This window comes from Phyllobates terribilis, unplaced genomic scaffold (assembly GCF_046119375.1).
Source record: "Phyllobates terribilis strain yellow unplaced genomic scaffold, ASM4611937v1 Scaffold_636__1_contigs__length_917067, whole genome shotgun sequence".
Classification (NCBI taxonomy): Eukaryota; Metazoa; Chordata; class Amphibia; order Anura; family Dendrobatidae; genus Phyllobates; species Phyllobates terribilis.
This window is the reverse complement of record NW_027363396.1, coordinates 303,851-316,070: the sequence shown is the minus strand read 5'-3', so window position 1 is coordinate 316,070 and position 12,220 is coordinate 303,851. Positions and strand designations below refer to the sequence as shown.

The 12,220-nt window shown below is 50.1% G+C and overlaps 5 non-coding genes and 1 pseudogene across 5 annotated transcripts; all 6 read left to right on the top strand.

Moving 5' to 3' along the window:
• The first annotated feature begins 705 nt into the window (after positions 1–705).
• LOC141234234 (U2 spliceosomal RNA) lies at positions 706–896 on the top strand. Its single transcript, XR_012300217.1, has one exon. It is a non-coding gene; the product is annotated as a U2 spliceosomal RNA (small nuclear RNA).
• Positions 897–2,011: 1,115 nt separating this feature from the next.
• On the top strand, positions 2,012–2,202 carry LOC141234233 (U2 spliceosomal RNA). The gene has a single exon (XR_012300216.1). It is a non-coding gene; the product is annotated as a U2 spliceosomal RNA (small nuclear RNA).
• Positions 2,203–3,314: 1,112 nt separating this feature from the next.
• Positions 3,315–3,505, top strand: LOC141234433 (U2 spliceosomal RNA). The gene has a single exon (XR_012300412.1). It is a non-coding gene; the product is annotated as a U2 spliceosomal RNA (small nuclear RNA).
• Positions 3,506–4,620: 1,115 nt separating this feature from the next.
• LOC141234232 (U2 spliceosomal RNA) lies at positions 4,621–4,811 on the top strand. The gene has a single exon (XR_012300215.1). It is a non-coding gene; the product is annotated as a U2 spliceosomal RNA (small nuclear RNA).
• A 1,115-nt stretch (positions 4,812–5,926) lies between these two features.
• LOC141234633 (U2 spliceosomal RNA) lies at positions 5,927–6,006 on the top strand (annotated as a pseudogene).
• Positions 6,007–11,567: 5,561 nt separating this feature from the next.
• LOC141234520 (U2 spliceosomal RNA) lies at positions 11,568–11,763 on the top strand. Its single transcript, XR_012300497.1, has one exon. It is a non-coding gene; the product is annotated as a U2 spliceosomal RNA (small nuclear RNA).
• Positions 11,764–12,220: the final 457 nt, after the last annotated feature.

Genomic DNA, 12,220 nt, shown 5'->3' with positions numbered 1-12,220 from the left:
GAGCTAACAGGTATGTGCGCTGGTTACTCTGCTGCGCTTAAAATTTCTTTTTTGGTTTGCTACAATGCCTTTTCTGAAACGTTGTCTCCTTCTGCTGGAACACTGACTTCTTTCATTTAATGCCTGCAGACTATAAAAGAGAACCCAACCCAAAAAGTTTGGTTGATTAGTCTGTGGCATTCTGTTAAACTGTTGCTTATGGCGGTCTCTGTGAGCTTCTCAGCGACATTCAGCCAGCCAGGTATCCTGCCTGCAGTAGATGGAATGTGGCAATGGAACGCTGGCTGCGCGTGTCATAATAGGCTCTGAGCCTTTATATACCTGTGCACAGCAGCAGCCACCTTCAGTCTGCTGCTGGACAGCCAGCAGCAGCAGCAGCAGGAGAGGTATGTAATCAGGAGCCCTCCTGCTAAGGGTAGACAGCTGCTCGTTCCACCCCACCCCCCGCCTTAATTGGTTCTCCTCCCTTCCAACGGTGTTGAGGCGGGTGGGAACAGCAGGGGGTGAAGGTGCTGTGTTTAAAGAGGTGGAGTTATGCAGATCTAAAACGCGTGGATTGCAGCAGCAGCAAGCCGAAAAGTGCAGGCATGTAAGGGATCTAGAGGTTGACAACATGTCTTCTTAACGGGAGTCCAGGAGCTCATCTCCACAAATGGACTTTTCAGGATCCTTGGGTGGCTCCGTAGTTTGAAACCAATTCTGGTTATCGCTTCTCGGCCTTTTGGCTAAGATCAAGTGTAGTATCTGTTCTTATCAGTTTAATATCTGATACGTCCCCTATCTGGGGACCATATATTAAATGGATTTTTAGAACAGGGAGATGGAAAAAGAGCTTGCTCTGTCCACTCCACGCATTGACCTGGTATTGCAGTATCTCCAGGACCGGTGCACCCCTTCTTTAATGCAGTTTCTAAAATCAGAAAGAATTGAATTCAATGTTTTTTGTTCATTTTGCTTGTTTGTCGGATTTTGGGATGGACTCTTTGGCTTTGCTTTTCTTCTCCTCATTGGATTTTTCATGTTCAAAGTTGCAGAAGCCAGATTACAAGCTCATTTTGGTTCAACTTCAGCAACTGTGCATTGCATTGCCATGTAATGTGATGCAATGCTATCTTTCTAGCTCTCCCTTTTTACTTCCTTTTGGATAAACAGACATATTAGGCAAGCATTTTGGAGCTTTCACCTAAATAACTACAGGTGGTGAGATAAGCTGCACAATATAATTGACCTTTCAGTATATTGTTGCACACACACCATCTATTTAGCAAATGCCCTTGTTATCAACAGCAGCCTTTTAAACTCACCTGAGCTAACAGGTATGTGCGCTGGTTACTCTGCTGCGCTTAAAATTTCTTTTTTGGTTTGCTACAATGCCTTTTCTGAAACGTTGTCTCCTTCTGCTGGAACACTGACTTCTTTCATTTAATGCCTGCAGACTATAAAAGAGAACCCAACCCAAAAAGTTTGGTTGATTAGTCTGTGGCATTCTGTTAAACTGTTGCTTATGGCGGTCTCTGTGAGCTTCTCAGCGACATTCAGCCAGCCAGGTATCCTGCCTGCAGTAGATGGAATGTGGCAATGGAACGCTGGCTGCGCGTGTCATAATAGGCTCTGAGCCTTTATATACCTGTGCACAGCAGCAGCCACCTTCAGTCTGCTGCTGGACAGCCAGCAGCAGCAGCAGCAGGAGAGGTATGTAATCAGGAGCCCTCCTGCTAAGGGTAGACAGCTGCTCGTTCCACCCCACCCCCCGCCTTAATTGGTTCTCCTCCCTTCCAACGGTGTTGAGGCGGGTGGGAACAGCAGGGGGTGAAGGTGCTGTGTTTAAAGAGGTGGAGTTATGCAGATCTAAAACGCGTGGATTGCAGCAGCAGCAAGCCGAAAAGTGCAGGCATGTAAGGGATCTAGAGGTTGACAACATGTCTTCTTAACGGGAGTCCAGGAGCTCATCTCCACAAATGGACTTTTCAGGATCCTTGGGTGGCTCCGTAGTTTGAAACCAATTCTGGTTATCGCTTCTCGGCCTTTTGGCTAAGATCAAGTGTAGTATCTGTTCTTATCAGTTTAATATCTGATACGTCCCCTATCTGGGGACCATATATTAAATGGATTTTTAGAACAGGGAGATGGAAAAAGAGCTTGCTCTGTCCACTCCACGCATTGACCTGGTATTGCAGTATCTCCAGGACCGGTGCACCCCTTCTTTAATGCAGTTTCTAAAATCAGAAAGAATTGAATTCAATGTTTTTTGTTCATTTTGCTTGTTTGTCGGATTTTGGGATGGACTCTTTGGCTTTGCTTTTCTTCTCCTCATTGGATTTTTCATGTTCAAAGTTGCAGAAGCCAGATTACAAGCTCATTTTGGTTCAACTTCAGCAACTGTGCATTGCATTGCCATGTAATGTGATGCAATGCTATCTTTCTAGCTCTCCCTTTTTACTTCCTTTTGGATAAACAGACATATTACGCAAGCATTTTGGAGCTTTCACCTAAATAACTACAGGTGGTGAGATAAGCTGCACAATATAATTGACCTTTCAGTATATTGTTGCACACACACCATCTATTTAGCAAATGCCCTTGTTATCAACAGCAGCCTTTTAAACTCACCTGAGCTAACAGGTATGTGCGCTGGTTACTCTGCTGCGCTTAAAATTTCTTTTTTGGTTTGCTACAATGCCTTTTCTGAAACGTTGTCTCCTTCTGCTGGAACACTGACTTCTTTCATTTAATGCCTGCAGACTATAAAAGAGAACCCAACCCAAAAAGTTTGGTTGATTAGTCTGTGGCATTCTGTTAAACTGTTGCTTATGGCGGTCTCTGTGAGCTTCTCAGCGCCATTCAGCCAGCCAGGTATCCTGCCTGCAGTAGATGGAATGTGGCAATGGAACGCTGGCTGCGCGTGTCATAATAGGCTCTGAGCCTTTATATACCTGTGCACAGCAGCAGCCACCTTCAGTCTGCTGCTGGACAGCCAGCAGCAGCAGCAGCAGGAGAGGTATGTAATCAGGAGCCCTCCTGCTAAGGGTAGACAGCTGCTCGTTCCACCCCACCCCCCGCCTTAATTGGTTCTCCTCCCTTCCAACGGTGTTGAGGCGGGTGGGAACAGCAGGGGGTGAAGGTGCTGTGTTTAAAGAGGTGGAGTTATGCAGATCTAAAACGCGTGGATTGCAGCAGCAGCAAGCCGAAAAGTGCAGGCATGTAAGGGATCTAGAGGTTGACATGTCTTCTTAACGGGAGTCCAGGAGCTCATCTCCACAAATGGACTTTTCAGGATCCTTGGGTGGCTCCGTAGTTTGAAACCAATTCTGGTTATCGCTTCTCGGCCTTTTGGCTAAGATCAAGTGTAGTATCTGTTCTTATCAGTTTAATATCTGATACGTCCCCTATCTGGGGACCATATATTAAATGGATTTTTAGAACAGGGAGATGGAAAAAGAGCTTGCTCTGTCCACTCCATGCATTGACCTGGTATTGCAGTATCTCCAGGACCGGTGCACCCCTTCTTTAATGCAGTTTCTAAAATCAGAAAGAATTGAATTCAATGTTTTTTGTTCATTTTGCTTGTTTGTCGGATTTTGGGATGGACTCTTTGGCTTTGCTTTTCTTCTCCTCATTGGATTTTTCATGTTCAAAGTTGCAGAAGCCAGATTACAAGCTCATTTTGGTTCAACTTCAGCAACTGTGCATTGCATTGCCATGTAATGTGATGCAATGCTATCTTTCTAGCTCTCCCTTTTTACTTCCTTTTGGATAAACAGACATATTAGGCAAGCATTTTGGAGCTTTCACCTAAATAACTACAGGTGGTGAGATAAGCTGCACAATATAATTGACCTTTCAGTATATTGTTGCACACACACCATCTATTTAGCAAATGCCCTTGTTATCAACAGCAGCCTTTTAAACTCACCTGAGCTAACAGGTATGTGCGCTGGTTACTCTGCTGCGCTTAAAATTTCTTTTTTGGTTTGCTACAATGCCTTTTCTGAAACGTTGTCTCCTTCTGCTGGAACACTGACTTCTTTCATTTAATGCCTGCAGACTATAAAAGAGAACCCAACCCAAAAAGTTTGGTTGATTAGTCTGTGGCATTCTGTTAAACTGTTGCTTATGGCGGTCTCTGTGAGCTTCTCAGCGACATTCAGCCAGCCAGGTATCCTGCCTGCAGTAGATGGAATGTGGCAATGGAACGCTGGCTGCGCGTGTCATAATAGGCTCTGAGCCTTTATATACCTGTGCACAGCAGCAGCCACCTTCAGTCTGCTGCTGGACAGCCAGCAGCAGCAGCAGCAGGAGAGGTATGTAATCAGGAGCCCTCCTGCTAAGGGTAGACAGCTGCTCGTTCCACCCCACCCCCCGCCTTAATTGGTTCTCCTCCCTTCCAACGGTGTTGAGGCGGGTGGGAACAGCAGGGGGTGAAGGTGCTGTGTTTAAAGAGGTGGAGTTATGCAGATCTAAAACGCGTGGATTGCAGCAGCAGCAAGCCGAAAAGTGCAGGCATGTAAGGGATCTAGAGGTTGACAACATGTCTTCTTAACGGGAGTCCAGGAGCTCATCTCCACAAATGGACTTTTCAGGATCCTTGGGTGGCTCCGTAGTTTGAAACCAATTCTGGTTATCGCTTCTCGGCCTTTTGGCTAAGATCAAGTGTAGTATCTGTTCTTATCAGTTTAATATCTGATACGTCCCCTATCTGGGGACCATATATTAAATGGATTTTTAGAACAGGGAGATGGAAAAAGAGCTTGCTCTGTCCACTCCACGCATTGACCTGGTATTGCAGTATCTCCAGGACCGGTGCACCCCTTCTTTAATGCAGTTTCTAAAATCAGAAAGAATTGAATTCAATGTTTTTTGTTCATTTTGCTTGTTTGTCGGATTTTGGGATGGACTCTTTGGCTTTGCTTTTCTTCTCCTCATTGGATTTTTCATGTTCAAAGTTGCAGAAGCCAGATTACAAGCTCATTTTGGTTCAACTTCAGCAACTGTGCATTGCATTGCCATGTAATGTGATGCAATGCTATCTTTCTAGCTCTCCCTTTTTACTTCCTTTTGGATAAACAGACATATTAGGCAAGCATTTTGGAGCTTTCACCTAAATAACTACAGGTGGTGAGATAAGCTGCACAATATAATTGACCTTTCAGTATATTGTTGCACACACACCATCTATTTAGCAAATGCCCTTGTTATCAACAGCAGCCTTTTAAACTCACCTGAGCTAACAGGTATGTGCGCTGGTTACTCTGCTGCGCTTAAAATTTCTTTTTTGGTTTGCTACAATGCCTTTTCTGAAACGTTGTCTCCTTCTGCTGGAACACTGACTTCTTTCATTTAATGCCTGCAGACTATAAAAGAGAACCCAACCCAAAAAGTTTGGTTGATTAGTCTGTGGCATTCTGTTAAACTGTTGCTTATGGCGGTCTCTGTGAGCTTCTCAGCGACATTCAGCCAGCCAGGTATCCTGCCTGCAGTAGATGGAATGTGGCAATGGAACGCTGGCTGCGCGTGTCATAATAGGCTCTGAGCCTTTATATACCTGTGCACAGCAGCAGCCACCTTCAGTCTGCTGCTGGACAGCCAGCAGCAGCAGCAGCAGGAGAGGTATGTAATCAGGAGCCCTCCTGCTAAGGGTAGACAGCTGCTCGTTCCACCCCACCCCCCGCCTTAATTGGTTCTCCTCCCTTCCAACGGTGTTGAGGCGGGTGGGAACAGCAGGGGGTGAAGGTGCTGTGTTTAAAGAGGTGGAGTTATGCAGATCTAAAACGCGTGGATTGCAGCAGCAGCAAGCCGAAAAGTGCAGGCATGTAAGGGATCTAGAGGTTGACAACATGTCTTCTTAACGGGAGTCCAGGAGCTCATCTCCACAAATGGACTTTTCAGGATCCTTGGGTGGCTCCGTAGTTTGAAACCAATTCTGGTTATCGCTTCTCGCCCTTTTGGCTAAGATCAAGTGTAGTATCTGTTCTTTTAAGAACACAAGAGCTACGATCTACACTTGATGAGAGCGATCGAACTCGGAAGGAGAAGAGCTTCGGAGCCCAGCTGACATCAGAGAACGAAGGCGGATATCGGTGGGAGGAAGAAGCTCTAAAGAATCCAGAAGAAGACGAAGACTCGGAGAAGAATCGGGCTGTCCTGTGGAATCTTCGAGGAAGAAAATCATCGAGACAAAGACCTTTCGGGGAATTTGTCCAGAACACGACGGGAGAAGAATCTGCATAGCTCCACCCATTCCGGGAAGAGTTCCAGATCCAGCTCCAAGAAGTAACTGCAGGAGGAAAGCCATGGCACGCGCTGCGAGGAAGGCCGAAAAGAAGAGCCTGGAGCTGGGGACAGCCAGGAGGGCCCAGCCAGGAGCCGATTCTGACCCCAAGGACTCTGCCTCCACGACTGGCCAGCAGAAGGGACCCCAGAAGCCCCGCCACGAAGCTCCAGCCCTGGAGCCATGGATGCGGCAGACGGTGGCCCTGAAGCTGAAGGAAGTGGATGGGAGGGTGCCGGACATGTCCTCGGACGTGTTCTGCCAGAAGATGCTGCTGGATCGAGGCTTCTCCAGGTCGGACACCCTCAGCATCCAGACCTTCTTGACGGGGATCTTCTTCGTCACCTTCGCCACTGTGAACACCTGCAGGAGGTTCTGGGAAATGGTAAGCGCAAAAGGACCGGATAATTCTTTCTCTGCCTTTACAGGTAGCTGCCCTATCCAGAGGGATGAAAGGAGGATCACGGTCTCCATGCGCAACCCGCACACCCCAGGCCAAGACATCTGTACCTTCCTGAGACGCTTCTGTTTGGTTGTGAAGGAACCCTCTCACATCCTGAATGGACTCGGCTTCTGGACAGGTAAGTGGTCGGTGACCGTTAGACTTCACAGGGACCTGGCGTACTCAGACGGACTTCGGCACCTGCCCCCGACACTCTCCCTGGGCAACTCCTACGGCCTCATCTATTACCCGGACATGCCGCGGAACTGCAGGAGATGCGGCAAGAACGACCACGAGATGAAGGACTGCAAGGAGGATGCCTGCAGGATTTGTCGAGTGACGGGACACAGCTCAAGGACTGCCCGAAGAAGACGTCCTGCAACCTGTGTGGGCTGGCGGCTCATCTGTACAAGGATTGCCCCAGGCGTGAGAGATCCTGGGCATCGGTGGTTGCGACGACCCCAGCTACGGAGGACAAGGCCCCGACGACCAGGCCTGTGAAGGTCAAGGACGCGACGACCAAGGCCCCAGCGGCCAAGGCCGAGACGACCAAGGCCAAAGCGGTCAAGGAGTCGGTGGCCAAAGCCCCAGCAACGGTCCCAGCAGCTCCGAAGCAGAAGAAAAAGTCAAAGGAGGGTAAGAGTTCTGTCACCCCTCTCTCGATCCCTCCCCCTGCCACCCCCGTCCAATCCCCCCCCACCCCGGCCACCCCTGCTGAGGATTCCACTTCCTCTTCCTCCTTCCCCTACTCCTCAGCAGGTGTCCTTTCCCCTGCCCCGGCAGCCACTCTCCCTCCCCAGACCATGGTAGCGGTGGAATTAACCTTTCCTCCACCCGCCGCTATCTATTCCGAGGAGGATTTTCCCCTTCTTGTCTCCCCAGTTCCAACCCGGGGAAAGAGGAAGGTGGAGGACAGCCCTGCTACTGAATCCTCCAAAAAGAAGATTCTGGATTTCGTAGGCGAAAAGGAGGATACCCTCCCTGAGCCAGAAGAGATGGAGCACATGGTTGAGACCCTGGTGGCCGAGCCAGAAGAGGAGGAACTGGTGGTCGCCGAGATTGAGGCCGCGCTGCTTGACCAGATGGAGGAAGAGGGCCTGCTGGTGATCCCGTCACCAGCAGTCAACACCGACGAGGGACCACCCGACCGGAGTGGTAACTAAGGTGTATTGCCTGCGCTAACTTTTTCTTTTTTCCCTACATGATGGCTAATATTAACTTATTTTCCATTAATGTCAGGAGCATCAAGGACAAGTTCAGACGTCAGACTATTTATGCCTTCCTTACTTCCCAGTTGTGTGATGTTTATATGTTGCAGGAATGTTCCCTTCCCTCCTCTAGGTCCTTCAAACATCTGGCCAGGGAGTGGTCCCACGGTCCATCCTACTGGTCCGGTGGGGGTGACTGCAAGTCTGCGGGGGTCGCAATTCTGATCAGGGGGGGCGCATTCACGCTTGAGTCCGTCCAGGAGCTCATCTGCGGCAGGGCTCTTGTTGTAGATGGCAACTGGGCGGGAGAACCTGTCAGGTTCATCAACGTGTATGCGTCCCCACTGAAGAATGAGCGTTTGGAGCTTTTCCAGACCCTGCGGCTTCAGCTTGCCACCACCAGGACCTTAGTGATGGCCGGGGATTTCAACTGCCCCATCGAGGAGGACGGTCGTAGTTCTGGCACATCTGCCAAGTTGGACATCACGTCCAAGCTGCTCATCGAGATGGTAACCGAGGCCTCTCTTCAGGACGTGGTGGGCTCCATGGGGAGAGGCTCCACGAACTATTCGTGGAGCCGACCCGATGGCTCACTCCGCTCCAGGATTGACTTTGTGTTCACCTCTCGGGCAGTCAGGCAGAGTAGGCACTCGATGGTCTCCTGCTTCTTCTCCGACCACAGAGCCATTCACTTACAAGGTGTCCTCGGCGACGGTTTTCCGTCCGGCCCCGGCTCCTGGAAGCTGAATTGTGCTCTGCTGGCTCAGGATGAAGTCGTGGAGGAGCTGAGAGCAGCCTACGCAATGTGGCAGTCCTACAAGGGTAGCTTCCAAACAGTCTCTGATTGGTGGGAATATGTTAAACTTGAGTTTCGCTGTTTCTTTCAGGCCAAGGGTCGACAACAGGAGTGTGAGAAGAGGAGGGACTTCAGAGGGCTGCAGCGCGAGCTGCGGTCGCTGCAGGACCTTCTTCACTGCGGCTGGGACGTGAGGGAGGAGCTGGAGGAGACCAAGAAGAGCCTGAAAAGGCACTTTGAGGAGGAGTCCAAGCGAATCATCTTCCGTTCCAAAGTGGAGAATCTGGAGAAGGGTGAGAAATGTAACTCATTCTTTTTCAGGAAACTTCATGCCGGTCACACGCCCCTGAACGAGCTGCGAGACGAGAGCGGAAACATGCGACGTGGGAAGGAGGACGTGATGAGGGTCGTCAGCGACTTCTACAGCGAACTCTACTCCCACAAGACTACCGACCCCGACGCTGCTGATAAGTTCCTGTCAGGTATCACTAACCATCTTGATCCTCCAGGCACGGCAGCCTTGGACAAACCTCTGATGGTGGGCGAATTGCTCTCTGCCGCTAAATCCTTTAGGACCGGCAGGACCCCGGGCAGTGATGGTCTTCCAGCGGAGCTCTATGTAGCGCTGGGAGACCTCATCTGTCCGGACCTGTTGGACCTGTACGAGGAGATGGTGGTGGAGGGTAGAATGCCTCCATCTTTGAGGGAAGGAATGGTCACGATCCTGTACAAGCGGAAGGGAGAGAGGTGCGACCTGAGGAATTGGCGTCCCATCACTCTGCTCAACGTGGACTACAAGATCCTGGCCAAGACGATGGCGACACGACTTAAGACGGTCATCGGACGGATCATCCACCCGGACCAGACCTGCGGCATCCCTGGACGTCGCATCGCAGACAGCCTCGCTCTCGTGCGGGACACGGTCGAGTACATCAAGGTCCGCCGCGCACACGCGGCCCTGGTCTCCTTGGATCAGGAGAAGGCCTTCGACCGGGTTTCCCACGAGTTCATGGGCCGAGCTCTGCACCGGTTAGGTTTGGGTAACATGTTTTGTTCGTATGTCCGTCTGATGTATTTTGATATCCACAGCTCGGTGTTGGTGAACGGCTGGAAGACTGACCCCTTCCCTGTCCTCTCTGGGGTCAGACAAGGCTGACCTCTATCACCTCTTCTTTTTGTTTGTGTTATAGAACTCTTCGCAGAGGCTATCCGGCAGAATGGAGAGATCAGAGGGATCACCGCACCGGGTCCGGGACGACACGAGGTCAAGTGCTCGCTCTACATGGACGACGTCACCGTCTTCTGCGCTGATCGTGGTTCAGTCGACGCCCTCGTCCAGACGTGTGAGAGGTTCGGCCGGGCTTCAGGGGCCAAAGTCAACTGCAGGAAGTCGGAAGCCATGCTCTTCGGGGATTGGCAGCCGGCCTCCTCCGCCCCCTTCCCCTTCAACATTCAACCGGATTTCCTCAAGGTGCTGGGAGTCTGGTTCGGGAAGGAAGGAGCAGCCCTCAAGTCCTGGCAAGAACGCTTGGCCAAGGTGAAGCAACGGATCGGACTCTGGAGCCTCAGACACCTCACTTGTGAGGGTAAGGCACTCGTCCTGCGTAATGAGGTCCTGCCCGTCTTGCAGTACACGGCGCAGGCCTGGCCCCCACACGTCACTGTGTGCAGGGCCATTACCAGGACAGTGTTTCACTTTGTCTGGGGATCCAAGATGGACAGAGTCAGGCGGGCCGTCATGTACAAGGAGCCTCGCAAGGGTGGGAAGGGCGTTCCAGATATCCCCACCCTCCTGCGATCCTCTTTTGTGTGTGATTGTGTCCGCCGGACTTTGCAAGTCAAGAATGGCTCCGCGGGCAGGTCCATGTCTCGCTTCTTCCTGCTTCCTATTTGGAGGCGACTCGGCTGGGACAAGTGGGACAGCTCCTTCCCCTACAACTGGACGACGCCATGGTTCTACGGAGACGTCGTTCGATTTGTGGGGGAGCATCAACTGGAGGGACTCAAGCCCGACTTGTGGAAGCCCAAAACTATCCACAAGCTAATCAGAGCCAAGGATGACGTGGAGAACATCACAGGACTTCACCAGGACACGCTGGAGACTGTGTGGACAAATGTGTCGTCTGACAGGCTGACCAACGGGCACAAGGACTTGTCGTGGATGGCGATTCAGGGCGGACTGCCCGTCCGGTCATTCATGCATGCCCGGAACCTGTGCAAGACCCGGTACTGCCCAAGGTGCCCCTTCGTGGAGGAAACATCTTTGCACACTTTTTGGGACTGCGGATTTGCACAGCGCCTATTGACTGCACTTGAGGACGACCTGAGGAACTCTGTCCCCAGGGCGAGCCTATCGCACCATTCTGTGCTTTACGGACTCTTCCCTGGGGTTCATACCGTCGGAGCCATCCAGGAGGCTTGGCGCCTTATGAACTGCTTCAAGGATGCCGTTTGGGTCGCCAGGAACCGGCTCATCTTGAGGAGGGAGAGGATGTCCATCCAGGACTGCCGCAGGCTGATCCACAGCCTGCTCAGAGACTATTCCATCATGGACGGTCCGGAGGACGAGGACGAGGACTAAACCCCTCCTCCCCCTCTCCCCTTATGTGTCTTGTCTTTCAATAAAGCTTCGGGCCTGTGATTTTCCCCTCCCCATCCCCTTTTTCCCAATCCCCATCCCTTATCACGGTTCGTCGTACTGTATTGATTGACATGCTTTTTCTTTCAGATTGAGTGTTTTGTGTAGCATAGGGGTGTGATGTGTCTAGTTAGTGCGTCGTATCCTCATGCTATGTAAATATGATGTAGAATTCTGTGTGTACTGGGCTGCGGCACTGTACACTGTCTGTTAACTTATTTTTTGTGCTAATAAAAGATATATTCAATCAAAAAAAAATCTGTTCTTATCAGTTTAATATCTGATACGTCCCCTATCTGGGGACCATATATTAAATGGATTTTTAGAACAGGGAGATGGAAAAAGAGCTTGCTCTGTCCACTCCACGCATTGACCTGGTATTGCAGTATCTCCAGGACCGGTGCACCCCTTCTTTAATGCAGTTTCTAAAATCAGAAAGAATTGAATTCAATGTTTTTTGTTCATTTTGCTTGTTTGTCGGATTTTGGGATGGACTCTTTGGCTTTGCTTTTCTTCTCCTCATTGGATTTTTCATGTTCAAAGTTGCAGAAGCCAGATTACAAGCTCATTTTGGTTCAACTTCAGCAACTGTGCATTGCATTGCCATGTAATGTGATGCAATGCTATCTTTCTAGCTCTCCCTTTTTACTTCCTTTTGGATAAACAGACATATTAGGCAAGCATTTTGGAGCTTTCACCTAAATAACTACAGGTGGTGAGATAAGCTGCACAATATAATTTACCTTTCAGTATATTGTTGCACACACACCATCTATTTAGCAAATGCCCTTGTTATCAACAGCAGCCTTTTAAACTCACCTGAGCTAACAGGTATGTGCGCTGGTTACTCTGCTGCGCTTAAAATTTC